The 20247-nt window shown below is 41.6% G+C and overlaps 1 protein-coding gene across 1 annotated transcript in view; it reads left to right on the top strand.

Moving 5' to 3' along the window:
- OWL1 (DNAJ heat shock N-terminal domain-containing protein) overlaps positions 1-20247 on the top strand; it is a 405956-nt gene that overhangs the window by 364164 nt on the left and 21545 nt on the right. The gene's annotated exons all lie outside the window — the stretch shown is intronic.

Raw genomic sequence — 20247 nt, 5'->3', positions numbered from 1 at the left:
GTTAATTTTATTGGCATTTCTTGCATGGTCTACAGTCTTTGAAATGCTTTCTAAGTGTTCTTGAGGAACAATATAAAGCATAATCAGATCCATCCGGTACTTGCACTTAAAGTCTTACCCTTGAACTTTGGGTTAAAAAGATAAGAGCAAAATTAGTCCATTAAACAACCTACTAGGAACACGGGAGTCAATAGGCTAGGACCACTGGAGTGAGTAGGCTGCTAATATCTTGCCAATGAGTGATGTTTTTGTATGGTGATTATTAAGATTGCTGGCGTTTTGTTCTTTTTCTTTTTCCTTTATGCAATTTCTCACGATTTAGAAAACTATAGTCGGCCATTGTAAATAATAGGATGGCTGCCATTAGAATCTGGTAACCTGAATCCTTATCTCTTTGTCTTTCGCTTTTCTCTTTATTGGGAAATGTATTGTATGCTCCCTTTATAGTTGTTAGTGTTAAATTTCCAAATACCAGCCCAGATTTATTTTCTCACAGCAATTATTTTTATTCCCAGCCATTTAGTTATTTAGCAAAATAAATTCTGAATTACCGAAAAAATAAAATCACCGGTATTTTTAAAATCCAGAAATGGATATGCTGGGCAATTTAAATCAGAGAAGATCAATCACACATTGCAAAAATAATTCACCCACAATAATTCTCCGTCATCTATCAATCTAGAGAATCTGGGTTTTCAACCCACAAAGATACAAGGAAAAATACAATAACTGGAACCTGTAAATTGGCCCTTATAGGATTAATTTGGCCAACAGAATTTGGCCTCCTGGAAATTGGCCTCAGAGGTAACTCAACCCAAAGGAAATTGGTCCCATTGATCACCAGAAAATCGACATTTGTGCCCAACAACTCGGCCTTGGCAATTCGGCCTCCCCAACAATTGTGCCTCACTTCAGCAACTCGGCCCTGCAATCTCCACAACATGGCCTTTTGGAGTTGCCCTCAAATTCTCCCGTACTTCTCCTTCTCTGTGTTTTAGTCTACTGAGCCACCCACACTGGAGAAAATGCTCTCTCTTGAGTTCTTGTGTGTCTTCATCTCTTAGTTATGATTCTTTTATAATCATCATTAAGCCCAAATGCCTAACCCCAATCTCCCTTGCAAAAGGTCTTGGAGATCAATGGTTGAGATTATTTCTAAGTCATTTAAATAATTAAATTATTTCTCCTTAGAAAATGACTTAATAGCCTACTATAATTAATTGACTTCAATTATTGTACTTTTCCTAAGTTAGACTTAGGAAAGAAGACATAAATCACTTACTCCACCAAGCAAGCACCTAAAGAGGTAATAAATCATCTTCCACATGCTAAGACACCAAGCTTATGCAAAAGACCTTTTGAAGCTACCACAAGTTTCAACACTTCCTCCTAGCAAGGAAGGGATTCTCCACCACCCATAGCTTATCTCGGTACTTCACAAACTTCCCTTTCACTAGAGGCTTAGTGAGAATATTTGCCACTTGCTCCTCTATAGAAATGATCTGTAGTCTCACAACATCTCTCTGGACCCTGTCTCTGATGAAGTGATATCTAATCTCAATGTGCTTGGACTGATCATGAAACTCGGATTCTCAGAGAGCTTGATTCTACTTTGATTGTCACAATGAATCATTGTTGGCCCCATTTATAGATCAAATAGCCGTGTTCCATAGGGACGCGTTCCCCCAGTATGGGGGCCGCGCTTCCTCGCTCTCCCATGCTCTTGAGACAGGGAAACTCTTGGGGAAACGTCTCCCCACATCCCCTTTTTTGGGGAAACTCTGGGGGAAGGTTTTTTTGGTGACTAAATGTGTCTCTCTTATGGGGGGGACGCAAGAAGGACGTAGGGGGGACACCAAGCTTATGCAGAAGACCTTTTGAAGCTACCACAAGTTCAACACTTCCTCCTAGAAAGGAAGGGATTCTCCACCACCCATAGCTTATCTCGATACTTCACAAACTTCCCTTTCACTAGAGGCTTAGTGAGAATATTTGCCACTTGCTCCTCTATAGAAATGATCTGTAGTCTCACAACACCTCTCCAGACCCTGTCTCTGATGAAGTGATATCTAATCTCAATGTGCTTGGACCGATCATGAAACTCGGATTCTCAGAGAGCTTGATTCTACTTTGATTGTCACAATGAATCATTGTTGACCCCATTTATAGATCAAATAGCAGTGTTCCATAGGGACGCGTTCCCCCAGTATGGGGGCGCGCTTCCTCGTTCTCCCATGCTCTTGAGACCTCTTGGGGAAACGTCTCCCCACATCCCCTTTTTTGGGGAAACTTGGGGAAACTCTGGGGGAAGGTTTTTCTGGTGACTAAATGTGTCTCTCTTGTGGGGGGACGCAAGAAGGACGTGGGGGGACGCAAAAGGGAGGTGTCCCCCCAAATTTGTTCACTAATAACAATTAAGAGAATAAAAAATTTAAAAAATTACAAATTGAAATATAAAAGAAATATAGAAAAGAAACAATTTTTGTGTTTCATTGCTTTCTAGTTTTACTTTTAGTTTAGTATTCTATGGCTATTTTAGACTTCAGCATAATGTCATTGTCATATGATGTATTTACTTTTCGATGTGCGTTGCATAATTTCAATTGTCAAATGATGAATTTAATTTAGATGTACCTTGCATAATATTAATGCCCATTGCCAAATAATGAATTTAGATGGAACATTGCATAATGTTAAATGGTGGATTCAATTTGGTAATTTACTTTTAGATTTACATTGATGATTGTGAAAATGTCAAATGATAATTTTGATTCATAATAGTCTAATACAAAATGATGCTCATATTTAGATGTACATTTCATAATTATTAATATTTACTATTTACTAATATAGGTATTGACATATTGTTGGGATTTTAATTTTAATTTTTATATTTTTAATTTTTAATAATTTAATAATTTTTATGGCTCTAATGTCTCCCCATTTCCTCAAAATTTCCCTAAATTTCAGGGTTGCTTATATATGTCCCCCTTGTGCGTATCCCTCCTCCAGCGTTTCCCCCGTCCCGAAAACTTGATGGAACATTGCCAAATAGTCCTGCAAGCTGTGGGAAAATGGTAGCTTCGGTTAGTGTTTTCATCATGCAAATCGAAGGAGAAAGAAAATTTATTTTGCTGTCCAAGTTGGCTTCCACGAGATAGGTTGGCCCCACCTGTTGAAGGGGTTTGACCCCAAGGTCAAAACCCACTTTGTTGACTTACTATATATTGGCATTCATTGGACTTCATTTGGGCATCAATCAATTCAATGAATTCGACCTTCTATAAGGAGATCTGCTCACACGTGTGAGGAGGAAAGAAGAGATTTATTTTTTGCGTTGACCAAATCACTTTGACTTCTATTGACCAACGTTGACTTGTATTTAATTGTTGATCGAATTTATGAGTATCGATTGGAGGCCAAATCTTTGATTGAATTGTTGACCTTTCTATTGATCAAATTCATACATGTTTTTGGGCGTTGGGTGAGTGTTGACTGCAAATCAACTATTGCAGTTTGATTGAAGTTTGACTTTGGAGTTGCAGGTTGAATTTTGGCACTTTGACCAGTTGTTGTAGACAAAAATTTAGCCCCTTTGACTAGACATAAACTTGTGAGTAGATCTTTGACTCTCTCTTTGACTCATTTTGACTTGGCATTTAATGATATCAATGGTTGACCTTTCGACTAGAATTATTTGATGTACAAATTGATGAATTGAACATTCTCTCATAAGGAAAGCTTACCGAGCTTTTCCCCTTGTGGGGTTTTGTCCCAAGAAAATTTTGGTGTCTCTTGTTTCATTGTCTCATTGTGATCTCTACTACTATTGTGATTAATGGTTGAAATTTTCTTATGTGTATCTGCTTGATGATTTGAATGCTCTAAGAAGTAAAAAATGTATCATTGGTCTACAAAAAAATTGTTCTAGTCTCCTGCAAGCATCTTGCGAAGCCATATTGCCTCATAGAATCGCCATACTTGCTGCCATGTACTCTGCCTCTGCTGAACTAAGTGCCACAGGTTGCTACTTCTTATTGTACCACGAGATTATAAATGGTCCCATGCTAAAGCAATATCTAGATGTGGATTTTCTATCCAAAACGCTCCCTGCCCAATCAGAATCTATGTACCCTTACTGCTCCACTCCTCCAACACTGACATATCTTAGTCCAAAGTCTATCACACCTTGCAAGTACCTTAGCACATGCTTCACTGCCACCCAATGAATCTGTCTCAATTCCATGAATTGGCTGAGCGTGTTCACAACGAGACATATATACAGCCTAATGTTGACCAGATACATCAATGAACCTATCAACTATCTGTATAGTGTGGGATCCCCCAACTCGCCTTCAGAAGCACTTATCTTCTTGAAGTTAGTGATCATTGGTGTAGACATAGGCCTATAATCCTCCTTCTTGAACCTCCTCGTGATCTCGACTACATACTTTTCCTGTCCAAGGAAAATCTCTCCTGGTTGCTGCCACATCTCCAATCCCAAAAATTATTACATCAAGTCATTGTCCTTCATCTCAAACTTCGAAGCAAGATCCTCCTTGCACATCCCTATGAGCTTCTTTGATCCTAGATCGCCCACATAAAGTACCAAGATGAGTAGCTCATCCTCAACAAGTACATAGTACAAGTTGGAGTTCGCCTCAATATTGATGAAGCACAAGCTAAGAATATTTTCATTGATTGTGGCATAACATGTGCGTGTAGTCTGCTTCATCTTGTAAAGGGCCTTCTTCAACCTGCATACATGAGACTCTCTCCCATGCACCTCAAATCCTTGAGGCTGGTCAATATACTACACCTCCTCCTCAATCACCCCATTGAGGAAAGTAGTCTTCACATCCATTTGATGTATCCTCCACCTGTTAATTTTAGATAACAATGGTATGTTCTATTCTTTAGCACAATTTACTTCAATGTTCCTTATCAGCCCAATGACAATTTCCAATTATTTCTGGTAGCAATCACATTATCTTAAACACATAGACAATTAAATGCAGATAGAACATAAAAACATATGAAGAAGACAAACCAAGATAAGAGGACACAAGATTTGGCAGATGCCAGGGAAAAACCCCAATGTGGGGAAAACTCCTTGATCAAATCTTCTTATTATTATTCAATAGTTCAACAGAGGGAGAGTACAAATATCAAATTTACTTGCCCAAAACAACCCTGTCAAAATCAGTAGTCAACAATAGTCAACTGCAGCCCTAACTAGAAAGTCAATGTTGGTCAAAGTAGCACCAAAATGTCCTCCAAGCAACTCGGTCAACAACAGTCCCAATTCATCCTTCTAGGAGCGTCAAAGTCAGCGCAATACAGTTCAGTCAAACCCAATCAAAGGAGAGAGAAACATTGCTGTAATTTATGCGGTCAAATCCAAAGTCAACACTGGTCAAACTGTCCCAAACTCGATTTTTGTGCCAATAAATGTGGTCTCTAAAGATCGAAATTCTGCCTTGAAACCAAAGTCAACGAAGGTCAAATAAGCCCTGGTCAATGCTGGTCTGTTTTCCTGAAATTCGGCCTGCTCTGTCCTAGAAGAATTTGACCTCCTGCCACATGTGCGAAGAAGAGAGACACTGTCTCCAAGCAATACAAACCAATCAAGAGAGGAGAGAGATATGTGTGACGTGATGAGTGATGTCCAAATGAGGAGAGAGGTCACTCCTATTTATATAATTTGTTGAGGGTGTGGAGACACATCTATTGGGTTTTATTTCACTGAGGCCAACCTTGACAATTTGTGCATGAGAGAGAATAAATTCAAAATTCCATTTCTGCTTGTCAGAATGAGATGATCTTCATATCAAAATTGACCTCTCGAAAAGAGGAATCCAATGCAATAATCATCTCCATCATATGAGTTGTCCTAAGGTGGAATTTGGCCCTAGTTGCCAATTTTAACACTATCTCTCAACTAGGGAGAATTCCACTTGTAAATCCATTTGTCATCATCATGCCATCCTATCATCATGTTCCATCTCTGTCATCATTGCTCTGCTCTAATTTGATGAACCATGAAGTAATAATGAAGAAGAAGTGATCGAGAGAGAGTCTTAAGATCGTACCAGTCTCCACTGACAAAAGTCAACCCTTGATCCCAGATCAAGTTGTTGAACACCATGCATTGTAGTCATAGGGAGTATGACAATACACGATGCATCCATCGGTAGTGCTATGCTCCCTAACCATCTTTTCCCAACTCTTTGGCCAGATGAAAGGTACTTCCCATGAATCTCGGACTCCATGGTTAGGATGTGTGCTGGGGCATCGATAGGAGGAGGTGAACCACTCATCCTTCTCATATGTCATAGTAGAAGGTGAACCACTCATCTTATGCATATGTCAATCATAGGGGAAGGTGAACCACTCACCCTACATACATGTGTCCACAGTGGTAGGGGAAGGTGAACCACTCACTTGACACACATCAACCATCATGAGGTATCACAAGGGAAGGTGAACCACTCACCTTGTATCTAGCACAACACTAGGGGAAGGTGAACCACTCACCTTATGGTCGCTCATAGCTCTAAGAAGTACCCCAAGCCTCCAGGAGCTCCTAGAGCTCAGTGTCCAACTCATACGAGACCCTCATAGGAAGGTCGTTCCATGACTCCAAGCCTCTCTCGGAAGGTTAAGAATTTGACCTTCCCCAAAGGCTTTGTGAGAATGTCTGCGACCTGCTCATCCGTCCTAATGTGTTGGAGCCTTATTGCTCCCCGTTGTACCATATTCCAAATAAAGTGGTACCTAATATCAATGTACTTGGAGCGGTTGTGGAACATAGGATTCTCTGATAGGCGAATCCCACTCTGGTTGTCACAGAAGATCACGGTGGTATCCATCATTTGCTCAAGTAGCTCACTGAAGAGCTTCCTCAACCAAACAACTTCACAACAGGCCATACTCACAGCAATGTATTCGACCTCGGTGATGCTTAAAGCAACCGATTTCTGCTTCCTGCTCATCCAAGATATTGAAGCAGACCCCAAAGAGAAGCAACACCCAAATGTGCTCTTACAATCCACCACACTTCTAGCCTAGTCAACATCTAAATATCCATGTAGCCTCAAGTTCCCGACAGTGTATCTCAGTCCATAGTGGATTGTGCCCCGAAGATATCTCAGGGGATTCTTGGCAGCAATCCAATGAATGTGATGAGGCTCGACCATAAATTGACTTAAAGTGTTCACAATGAAGCATATGTCAGGACAAGAGTTGACCAAGAACATCAGGGCCCCCACAAGTTGACGATACTCGGAAGGGTTCGCTAATTCGAGCTAAACAACACTTCTACACAGCTTCTTGAAGTTCAGTTCCATAGGAGTAGATACGGACTTGCAGTCCACCATCCCACATCTCTCAAGTAGCTTCACAATGTATTTTTCTTGAGAAAGGAAAATCTCACTTGGCTTTTGCCAGAGCTCCAGCCCTACGAAGTAGTGCATCATTCCTATGTCCGTCATCTCGAATTCGGAAGCCAACTCCCTCTTTCATTGATGAATGAGAGAGTCATCACCTGTTAGAAAGAGATCATCCACATAAAGGACCAGAATGAGGGGCTTGTTGTTTTCAACCTTGAAGTATAGGTTCAGGTCAACATCGCTCCTTGTAAATACCAACTTCATAAGATAACTATCAATCCTCTATTGCCAAGCCCTAGGGGCTTGCTTACCCATAGAGGGCTTTACTCAACCTGCATACATGTGTATTTTGATCTTGAACTTCGAACCCCTCAAGTTGTTTTACATAGTCTTCCTCCTTAAGAGAGCCATGCAAGAAGGCAGTTTTGACATCCATCTAGTGAAGGCTCCATCCTTGTGAGGCAGCAAGGGCCATGATTGAACATATGGTGGTATGTTGGAAACTGGTGCAAATATTTCATCGTAGTCTACTCCTTCCTTTTGAGAGAAGCCTTGGGCAACAAATTTGTTCTTAAACTTTTTTGCACTCCCATCAACTCCATGTTTGATCTTGTAGAGCCATTTTGAAGTGACCATCGACTTGTCATTGGGTCTAGGAACCGCATCCTAGACATCATTCTTCATGATCGATTCATATTCCTCGTTCATTGCATCCTTCGAAACTTGGTGTTTCACAGTTTCTTCAAATATACAAGGCTTAGATTGTACAATGGTACTCATGTCAACTAAGTAACCTTGGTACCTATTCGGCTTCTTGCTTTCACGAAATGTCCCCCTCAGTGCAATATGTTTCTCAACATCTTCAAGAGTATTTTTATGCCACAAAGGTCTTTTTCTTGAAGTAGAGGGTTCACTAGGAAGTGGATCAATGGGATCCATCGAACCTTCAACATTGGGCATCAGATCATCAGTCAGAGGTTCATCCTGCTTTCCTGCATCATCATCATCATTATTGTCCTTCCTAGGGATACGAATATCTCAGACTTTCCTAAGGGCATAATCTTCATCGAAAGTGACATCATGACTTATCTCCACTTCCCTTTGACCAAGCACATATATTCTATATGCCTTCGAAGTTTCACTGTAACCCACTTACGATCCTTTCTTCCCCGATGAATCTAGTTTGTTTCTTCTCTCTTTCGGCACATGAAAATATACAGGATCCAAAAATTCTAAAATGATAAACATCAAGTTTCTTACCGGTGAAAACTTTTTCGGGTGTCTTGAAGTCCAATGCTTGATGTGGGCATCTATTTTGAACATACACAACTGTGTTGGCAACTTCTCCCCATAAGAACTTCGGTAGACCTTGGTCATGAAGCATGGCACAATTGGCTTCTATGATAGTTTGATTCTTCCTTTCGGCAACACCATTTTGTTCAGGAGCATATGAAATAGCGTTCTCTCTCTTAATGCCAACTTCTTTATAATAGTCATTGAATTCATTTGACTCATATTCAGTCCCATTATCGGTCCTCAATATTTTCTTCCCTATTTGATTCTCGACCAAGGCTTTGAAAGAGCGGAACCATTTGAACACTTCGTCCTTCTTCTTTAAGAAATAGATCCATGTTTTGCGAGAGAAGTCATCCACAAAAATAACATAGTACAAATATCCACCTAAAGATGTCACAGTCAACATGCTTGATAGATCAGTATGAACCAATTGAAGAATATCGGTAGTTTGAGTTTCACTTGAGGGGAATGGTCCCCAAAAGTGTTTTCCATCTTCACAACCTTGACAAACACCTTCATGATCTAAGTTAAATTCGGGCATACCTGTGACCATCTTTTTTACCTTAGGTAAGGCTTTGAAATGAAGGTGAGAAGATCTCTAGTGCCATAATTTGGATTGAAGAGAAGTATCACAAGTCATTGCTCCCAACGGACTTCCTCCAACCTGATAGGGACCTTCAACCTTGAATCCAAGAGTAAATGCATCTCTTGGGTTCCTTTGCCAAACAAGAACCTTCCGATCAATGAATGTCACCTTGAAACCTTTATCTTCCATCACAGAAATAGAGACCAAGTTCTTTTTCAGATTAAGTACATACAACACTTCTTGTAAATGAAGCATTTGACCTTGATTTAAGTGAAGAGTAACAGTCCCAATTCCTTTCACGGTATAAGTGGCATTATCCCCAAGTATAATCTCCATATTCGTCTTCTTTTCAATCAAGTTTGAGAGATCCTCTTTGTACCTAGTGAAGTGACTTGAGGCATCACTATCAATCAACCAATGATCTAATTTCTCTAGAGGAGAGGTGGTGGTGAAGGCAGAAATAAGATAAAATTCTTTTTTCTTTTCACCAACATTAACTTTTTCATACTTGGAGTTTCTCGACTTCTTGGGAGGACGACCATTTCCATTTTGAGTAGCAGGAGCATTTTGAACCTGTTGTTCCTTTGATTTCCATTTCCCTTGTAGTTGTTGTTATGGTTGTCATCATCTCTTGGAGTATCCTTCTTGTGAGGACACTCTAGCAAAATGTCCAAACCTGTTACAATTGAAGCATCTTCCTTTTCTTCCTTCTTTGAATCCCGACTTGAACCTTTGACCTTGTTTTCTGGGACCAATATTGTTCTTCCTCTTAGCATGAGCGGAGAAGGCAATAGGATTGTTTCCATTTGAGGGCTTGTCTCTTTCCATCATCCTTATTTCTTCTTGAGTGTATCTAGCCAATAATTCATCAAATCCTGGAATCTTGTCATTGTTGAGGATGGTAGTGTTCAACATTTCCCTTTCGCTTGTAAGGCCTCCAAGTGCAATAATAGTGAGCTCCCTGTCACCAATGGCTCCTCCAATAGATAGGAGATCATTCTTGATTTCTTTAATCCTCATGAAGTAGAATTGAATGGATTCTCCTCTCTCCATCTTGATGTCTTTCAACTTGTTCTTGAGAAAGAGAACTTGATTTGCATTATTTACTTTGAACATTCCAACCAGCTTGTCATACATCTCCTTAGATGTTTCCAAATCAGAAATATAGGAAACCAAAGGCTTGTGAATAGAATCAACAATAATTTTCTTAGCTTTAACCTCACCTTTCTTGTACTTTGTTTGTGAAACTGTGGATGCATTTGAAGGAGGCTCCACTACTCTTCCTTTGACATAGTCCATGGCATCATTTTCTTCCAATGTCAAATCTAGAGACATCTTCCATGCATGATAGTCTAATTTGTCCTTTAGCTTGTCCTAGGATTTGAAGTAAGTTGTAGTCATCATTGGGACTAGTTCCAAGTTCTTGTCCAACAGCGTCCCTTAGTGATTGCTTTTCCTCAATCTTGCTTGGGCTTTGTTTTCACCTAAGCTCTAATACCATGTTAATTTTAGATAACAATGGTATGTTCTATGCTTTAGCACAATTTACTTCAATGTTCCTTATTAGCCCAATGACAATTTCCAATTTTTTTTTAAAGGGTGGTTCAAGGACACTGTGTAGTCACTACATCCACGGGAAAATCCAGGTAGATCAACCCGAAGGGATCTACCTGTAGGCCAAACTAGTAAGGCCTAACCCCAAGGGCGTCGAGGAGATTTGACTCCGTGACCTCGTGATATGCGAGGTACTTAGCAATAGGAACTCGACCAATTGATTTATCCCTTGGCGCTCGACAATGTCCAATTATTTCCACTAGCAATCACATTAACTTAAACACATTGACAGTTAAATGCAGATAAAACATAAAAACATGTGAAGAAGACAAACCAAGACAAGAGGACACAAGATGTGGTAGATGCCAGGGAAAAACCCCAATGTGGAGAAAACCCTTTGATCAAATCTTATTATTATTATTCAATAGTTTAGCAGAGAGAGTACAAATATCAAATTTACTTGCCTAAAACAACCTTGTCAAAATCAATAGTCTACAATAGTCAACTACAACCCTAACCAGAAAGTCAACACCAAAATGTCCTCCAAGCAACTTGGTCAACAGTAGTCCATTTCAGCCTTCCAAGAGAGTCAAAGTCAACCCAAAACAGTTCGGTCAAACCCAGTCAAAGGAGAGAGAAACACTGCTATAATTTCTACCATCAAATCTGAAGTCAACCTGAAGTAAACGTTGGTCAAATTGTCCCAAACTCCTCGATTTATGTGCCAATAAATGCGGTCTCCAAAGATCAAAATTCTTCCCTGAAAATTGAAGTCAACGAAGGCCGAATGAGCCTTGATCAACACTGGTCTAATTTCTTGAAATTCGGCCTGTTCTGTTCCAAAAGAATTCGACCTCCTGCCACACATGCGAAGAAGAGAGAGGTTGTCTCCAAGCTATACGAACCAATCAAGTGAGGAGAGAGAGATGTGTGATGTCCAAATGAGGAGAGAGGTCACTCCTATTTATACAATTCGTTGAGGGTGTGGAGACACATCTATTGGGCTTTATTTGACTGAGGCTGACCTTGACAATTTGTGCATGAGAGAGAATCAATTCAAAATTCCACTTCTGCTTGTCAAAAAGAGATGATCTTTATATCAAAATTGGACCCCTCGAAAAGAGGAATCCAATGCAATAATCATCTCCATCATATGAGTTGTCTTATGGTGGAATTTGGCCCTAGTTGCCAATTTTAACACTCCCTCTGAACTAAGAAGAATTCCCCCTGTCAATCCATTTGTCATCATCATGCCATCCTGCCATATTTGAAGCAATGGACATAACTGCTCTAATGGATGCATATTTGGTGGCATGTGCGAATGTCTTGTCATAATCCAGTTCCTCCTTCTAGGAGAACCCTCTCGCCACGAACCTCGCTTTGTACTTCTTGACACTTCCATCAACTGCATGTTTGATCTTATAGATCCATCGAGAAGTGACCACAAAATTTCCCTCCGCTCTCGGCACTATGTCCCATACATCATTGCTCATGATGGAGTTATACTCCACCATGACATCCCTCCAGACTTGGTCATCTATAGCCTCCTCAAAAGTGGAAGGCTTGGACTCATTGACGTTGCTTGACAATGCCAAAAAACTAGAAAATCTTGATGGTGGCCTGCTTTGCCTGAAGGTCTTTCTAGGAGCCTCTACATGCTCCTCAGTATCCCTCAAGGTCTACTCGACCTCTTCCTGGTAGAACTCAAAAAAATATCTAGCTCATCCTACAAATCCATAGAATGTGTCCTAGCAGCGAGTGTTGCTGGTCCCTATTAAGCCTTGAGAGTTTCGTGCTCCCAGTCCTCTACTATTGCTGGCTCTTTCTCATGAGATCTCCTAAGGGTCTTGCCCTCATCAAATCTTACATTCCAATTCAAGATCACTTTCCTCTGTCTTGAGATGTAGACTTTGAGACCTCACTATAGCCCACAAATATGCCCCTGTTTGACCAGGGCTCTAGCGTAGTCCTCTTGTTCGTGGGAATGTGGACATAAATTGGACTATGTCTGAGTGCACCATCCCTAGCACTCCCTTAGACCTGGTCTCGCTATGAGGATACGTAGCCTTAGTATGCTTGCCAAACTCACACCATTTACACACTCCATCCCGATCTATGGAAAACTTGTAACCATTCTCTGCAACATAGGGAGAGCTTTGTAGTGTAGCTCTCACATCGTTTACACACTCCATCCTGATCTCTGGAAAACCTGTAAGCATTCTCTGCAACATAGGGAGAGCTTTGTAGTGTAGGTGTTCCATCCTCCCATGCCATATCTCAGTTTGGTTGTCACTCTCATGCATGAGAGTCTTCATCAACTGTTGTTAAATTTGGCAACTAGGGCCAAACTTCACCCTGGACAACTCATATGAAGTAGCTGATATTTTTATTGGATTCCTCTCTCCGAGAGGTGTAGGATTGATCTAAAGATCATCCCATTCTGACATGTACAAATGGAGTTATGAATTTATTTTGATTATGGACAAATTGTCAAGGTCGGTCAACCATCAAATTAGCACCATCAAGCCCTCAACATTGCATATAAATGCAAGGAGCCTCCTCCTCATTTTGGCATCTCTCACATTCATTCTTCTCTCCTTCATTGTTTGGGTATGGATCTTCTGAGGCTTCTCTCTCTCCACACGTGCGAAGAAGGCACTGTTCTTTCACTGTCCCAGAGTTGACAAGCGCTGACCACCTTTCACTGTGGTTTTGTGTGGGGTATTTCTGTTTGGCCAGGCCACAGTTTTGGGCACAAAATCCAAGGCTATTTGACGTTTGTTTGATGGGCGTTGAGTCTGTTAGGGCTTGTTGCTGCGTTGACTTTCGTTGACCAGGTTTGATTGGATATTTTCAGACTGTTTTTGGGCTGATTTGACTTGTTGTTGGAGGCCGAGTTGATCGAGTTTGACCGAGTTGTTTTGGAGGTCATAATCTTCCCTGTTGACCAACGTTGACTTTTTGGTTATGGCTTTCTGTTTCTATTGTTTGACTGATCAGGTTTCACTGTGATTGGGGAAGTGAATATTGTATATCGTACTCTCTCTCTCTCTCTCTGTTGAACTTTTGAAGAATTATAAGAAGAATTGATCAAGGGTTTCCCCACATTGGGGTTTGTTCCTGGCTGGTGCAATATCTTATGTCCTCTTGTCTTGGCTTGTCTTCTACTGTTATTGTTTATGTTCTATCTACATTTTACTATCATGATGATGTGATTGCTAAACTGGATATTGATATTGGGCTAATAAATAAATTGAAGTAAAATTGCTCTAAGCATAGAACATACCATTGTTATCTAAAATTAACATGGTATCAGCGCTGAGGTGGAGACAAAGCCCAAGCAAGAGTGAGAAGAGCAATCACTGATCAAGGACAAGGTTCAATGGCCTCAACATCCTACTTCGAGTCTGATGATATGCTTCATGATAAATTTGATTATCATGCATGGAAGATGTCTCTTGATTTGACTTTAGAAGAGCAAGATGTTATGGATTATGTGCAGGGAAAGATTTTAGAATCTCCTTCAAATGCACCAGCTATTGCTAAGACAAAGTACAAGAAGGGTGAAGTGAAAGCCAAGAAGATCATCAGGGATTGTATTCATAAGCATGTAGTTGCTTACATCTCCGATTTGAATACATCAAAGGAGATATATGACAGGTTGGTTGGCATATTCAAATCTAGCAATGCAAACCAAGTTCTTTTCCTCAAGAAAGGATATAAAGAAGGGAAGAAAGGAACACATTCAATTCTACTTCATGAGGATTACTTAAATAAAAAATGATCTTTTGTCGATTGGAGAAGCTATTGCTGATAGGGAGCTTACTCTCATTGCCCTTGGAGGACTCCCTCATGAATGGCACGTGTTCAACACCACTATTCTTAACAATGACAAGATTCCAGGTTTTGAAGAATTGCTTACTAGATGTTCTCAAGAAGAAACAAGGATGATGGAACTAGATATGCCTTCAAATAGGAATGATCCTACTGCATTCTCTGCTCATGCTAAAAGGAAGAACAATGCAGGTTCAAACAAGCAATGTCAAGGAAGGCCAGGTTTAAAAAATGGAAGGAAGGGAAGATGTTTCATTTGCAACAGGTTTGGCCACTATGCTAGGGAGTGTCCTAATAGAAGGGATACACCTCATGATGATGACAACCACAACAACAACAATTTTAGGGGCAACAACAATCAAAGGAATGGCAGATTTAAGAACCGAGGAAAAAGGAATGCTCCCGCTCCTCATCAAGGAAATGGTTGCCCTCCTAAGAGATCAAGAAACACCAAGTATGATGAATATAATGTTGTTGAAAACAAGCAAAAATAATTTTATCCTATATCTGCCCTCTCCGCTGCATCTCCTCCAGACACTTTGGGAAATTGGTTGATTAATAGTGGTGCCTCAAGGCACTTCACTGGGTATAAGGAAGCTCTTTCAAATCTAGTTGAAAAGGATACAAATTTGGAAATTATCTTGGAGACAATGCCAATCCCGTGAAGGGAGTTGGGAATGTTACTCTTCAATTAAATCAAGGTAGCACCATTCATCTTCAAGAAGTACTATATGTACCTGATCTAAAGAAGAACTTAGTGTCTATCTCGGCATGGAAGACAAAAGATTCTAGGTGGCATTCATCGATGGAAAGGTACATGTGTGGAAAAGAAATTTGAAAGATGCTTTTACACTTGGCTTCAGGGTTGATAGCCTATATCAAGTTGGAGGAAGCCCATTGGGAGCTATGTCTTGCGACACATCACTTCCATCTGAATCATGGCGCCAGAGGTTTGCTCATCTACATTATAAGGCTCTACCCGATGTGAGGAAGATGGCGACAGGTATGCCTGAATTTAAAGTAGAACATGAAGTTGTTTGTTAGGGGTGTGTTGAAGGAAAGCATATGAGGGGACCATTCCCCTCAAGTGATAGCAGGACTACTGACATATTGCAATTGATTCATTCTGATCTATCTGGTGCGATGCTCGTGAACTCATTAGGAGGATATTTATATTATGCTATCTTTATGGATGATTCTCTCGCAAACTTTGATATATTTCTTGAAGAAGAAGGACAAAGTATTCTCATGGTTCCATTCTTTCAAAGATTTGGTCGAAAATCAAAATATTGAGGACCAATAATGAAACCAGATATGAATCAAATGAGTTCAATAATTATTGTAGAGAAGCTGGCATTAAGAGGGAGACTACTACCGCATACACTCCTGAGCAAAATGGTGTTGCTGAAAGGAAGAATCATTCTATCGTAGAAGCCACTCGTGACATGCTTCATGATCAAAGCCTTCCGAAGTTCTTATGGGCCGAAGCTGCAAACGCCGTCGTGTATGTTCAAAATAGATGCCCTCATCAAGCGTTGGACTCCAAAATTCTTGAAGATGTTTTCACCGGTAACAAACCTGATGTTTCTCACTTTAGAATTTTTGGTAGTCCCGTATATTTTAATGTGCTAAAAGAAAAGAGAAGCAAATTGGATGCTTTTGGGAAGAAAGGAACATTTGTGGGCTACAGTGAAACTTCTAAGGCATATAGAATCTATGTGCTTGGTCAAAGAGAAGTGGAGATAAGTCATGATGTCACCTTCGATGAGGATGTTGCCCTTGGGAAGATTAGTAACCTTTCTCTTCCAAGGAAGGACAAAGAAGCAAATTCCGGAAAGCAGGGAGAACCGCAGGATGAGCCGATGCCCGATGTTGAAAGACCAATGGATCCCATTGATCCACCCCCTCATGAGCCCTCCTCCTCAAAAAGGAGATCCTCATGGCTTAGGGAGACTCTCGAAGATGCCGAGAGACATATTGCACCTAGGGGGACATTTTGTGAAAGCAAGAATCCGAATAGGTGCCAAGGGTACTTAACTGCAATGAGCACCATTGTTCAATCTAAGCCTTGCACATTCGAAGAAGCTGCAAAGCCCCAAGTTTGGAAGGATGCAATGAACGAAGAGTATGAGTTGATTATGAAGAATGATGTCTGGGATGTGGTCCTTAGACCCAAGGACAAATTTGTTGTCACCTCAAAATGGCTCTACAAGATCAAGCATTGAGCTGATGGAAGTGCTGAAAAGTTCAATGCTAAATTTGTTGCTCGAGGCTTCTCTCAAAAGGAAGGTGTAGATTATGATGAGATATTTGCACCGGTTGCCCACTGCACCACCATCCGTTCGATTATAGCCCTTCCTGCCTCACAAGGATGGAATCTACACCAAATGGATGTCAAGACTGCCTTATTGCATGGTTCACTTAAGGAGAAAGTCTATGTGGAACAACTTGGGGGTACGAAGTTCAAGATCGTCAGACACATGTATGCAGGTTGAAGAAAGCCCTCTACGGGTTGAAACAAGCACCCCGGGTTTGGTATGATAGGATCGATAACTATCTAATGACGCTGGGATTTACAAGAAGTGAAGTTGATCCGAACCTTTACTTTAAAGTTGGGAATAATAAACCTCTCATCTTGGTACTCTATGTGGACGATCTCTTTCTGACAGGTGCAAACCCTCTTATTCATCAACGTAAGAGGGAGTTGGCTTCTGAATTTGAAATGAAGGACCTAGGACTGATGCATTATTTTCTAGGGTTGGAAGTTTGGCTAAAGCCAGGTGAGATTTTCCTTTCTCAAGGAAAATATATTGTGAAGATACTTGAAAGATTTGGGATGGTGGACTACAAGTCCGTCACTACTCTGATGGAACTTAACTTCAAGTAGTTATGTGGAAGTGCTGCTAGGCCCAATTTGGGAAATCCTTCTGAGTATCGTCAACTCGTAGGGGCCCTGATGTTCTTGGTGAACTCCTGTCCGGACATATGTTTTGCAGTGAATACATTGAATCAGTTTATGGTTGAGCCTCATCACATACATTGGATTACTGCCAAGAATCTGTTGAGATATCTTCGGGGCACAATCACTTATGGACTAAGATACATTGTCGGGAATCTGAGGCTCCATGGTTACTCTGATGCAGACTGGGCCGACAATGTGGTGGATCGTAAAAGCACATATGGATGTTGCTTCTCTATAGGTTCTGCTTCAATATCATGGATGCGTAGGAAGCAGAAGTCGCTTGCCTTGAGCACCGCTGAGGCTGAATACATTGCTGCTAGTTTGGCCTCCTATGAAGTTGTTTGGTTGAGGAAGCTCTTTAGTGAGCTCTTTGGACATGTGCTGGATACCATCGTGATATCCTTCGACAACCGAAGTGGAATTCGTCTTTTTGAGAATCCCGTGTTTCATGATCGCTCCAAGCATCTTGATATTAGGTACCACTTTATCCGAGATATGGTACAATGGGGAGCAATAAGGCTCCAACACATTGGGACTGATGATCAGGTCGCCGATATTCTTACGAAGCCCCTGGGGAAGGTCAAATTATTAACCTTTCGTGAACGACTTGGAGTCGTGGAGAGACCCTCTTATGAGGGTCCCGTATGAGATGGATGTTGAGCTCTAGGAGCTCTGGGGGGCTTGGGGTACTTCTTGGAGCGATGAGCGACCATAGGGTGAGTGGTTCACCTTCCCCTGTGATACCCCATGGTGACATATGCATAGGTTGAGTGGTTCACCTTCTCCTATGGCATATGAGCAGGATGAGTGGTTCACCTTCTCCTGCCAGCACATCCTACCCATGCAGTCTGGGACTCATGGGAAGTACCTCTCATCTGGCCAATGAGTAGGGAAATGAGGATAGGGACCATAGTACTACTGATGGACACATCGTGTACTACTGTACTCCCTATGCTAGGATGTTGATATTGATCTGGGATCAATGGAAATTGACTTCGGGTAAGTTAAGAGTGGTATGACACTCTCTATTATTGGAGACTGACTTCGGGTCAATGTAGAATGGTATGATACATTCTCGATCATTTCTTCTTTCTTCATGGTTCAGCAGAGCAGAGCAGAGACAGTGATGGTGCAAATTGTCAGACAGTGTGGCAGGTGAAGTTCTCCCTAATTGAGAGGGAGTGTTAAATTTGGCAACAAGGGCCAAACTTCACCTTGGACAGCTCATATGAGGCAACTGATATTTTTATTAGATTCCTCTCTTCGAGAGGTGTAGGATTGATCTAAAGATCATCCCATTCTAAGTCTGCCTTAGTCTCGGAAGACTCTCCCTTACTCTTATTCCTTGGACACTGGGTCACATAATGACCCAACTCCCCACAGTGGAAGCACTTGATCTTGGAGAGATCCTTCTTCTTCCGCTTTTCCTGCTTTCCCTCAGATGCTAGGGCCACATATTCCTCCTCCTGCTTGACTTTGATCCCCTTCTTGCTGCTACCTGCCTTTGGCTACCATCTGATCTCTTCCTGGCGAAGAGCTGCCCACATCTCGTCCCACGGTGGAAGTGTCCCTCTGCCCAGTATACTCTGGACAAACACTTCCCAGTCTTCTGAGACAACATTCAGGGCTGTCCTCACTATTAGCTCTTGATCCAATGACACTCCTATAGCAGTCAATTGGTCTCGGATCTCATTCAGTCCTTCGAGGAAGGTGTCTATCGATTGTCCCTTCTTCATCTGATACGACCTCATCTGATTCTCGAGCAACATTCTTCTCTGCACAGAAGTACACTGGTATAGCTTCTTGAAAGCCTCCCACATCTCAATGTTGTTTCCTTCTCGGTTATGTGTGGTACTCCATGATCCTTGACCCCGTCAAGGATAATGCACTTGGCCTTCGCCGTCGCCTCCTCGTACCTGTTATTATCATTGGGGTCGACTGGGACAACTATTACCTTCAAGGTGAAGTTCTTGACATGATTCTTGTCAAGCACGGATAAGATTCTGGCCTTCCAGGCTGCGAAGTTTGATGCTCTGTCCAATCTATCCTGGTCTCTTACTCCGTGTAGTGCAATGATGCTCCTCTACTTTCCTCCTGGAAGTTCTCTGTTTGACTCCTCTGAGCCTCTACTTCCCGTCTGGAAGTTCTCTTCTGGACTCCCTCTGAGTCCTGATTTCCTTCCTGGAAATCCTTTTGTTGCTGTCGAGATGCCCCCTACTCTGATCGTCTTGTGCAACCGCACCACTGATCTGGGTTCCTCAGCTAGAAACCCTCAGTAGCAACTCCTCTGGTGTTGCTCTATCAGGTACTGTTCTGACTACAATACCTCACCAGCTCCACTCTACAATATTCCCGCAACGTTCTAAACCCCAACAACCTGAAGGTGAGAGCTCCTAGGCTCTGCTCAATCTCGGCACCGCAACCCGACCTCTTCAACTAACTGCGTTAGCCCTCCCCGCCACTGGATGGCTCTGCGTGAGGCTTCTCTTGCCTTCCTTCGCCTCTGCGCTGCCTCTTCCCGACTCACCCTTGATGATGCAGGCACTGTGTCACCCTTCCTTGTTGCTGCTCTGTTAGAAACAACTTCTGTCACCTCGGGACAATTGTTTTCTGCTGCTATTGCT

The sequence above is a fragment of the Pinus tabuliformis genome, chromosome 6 (genome assembly GCF_031772625.1).
Source record: "Pinus tabuliformis cultivar Carrire ecotype Pingquan chromosome 6, CPIR1, whole genome shotgun sequence".
In the NCBI taxonomy this organism is placed as follows: Eukaryota; Viridiplantae; Streptophyta; class Pinopsida; order Pinales; family Pinaceae; genus Pinus; species Pinus tabuliformis.
Note: the sequence above shows the minus strand (reverse complement) of the source record. Positions and strands in the feature narration are given on the sequence as shown.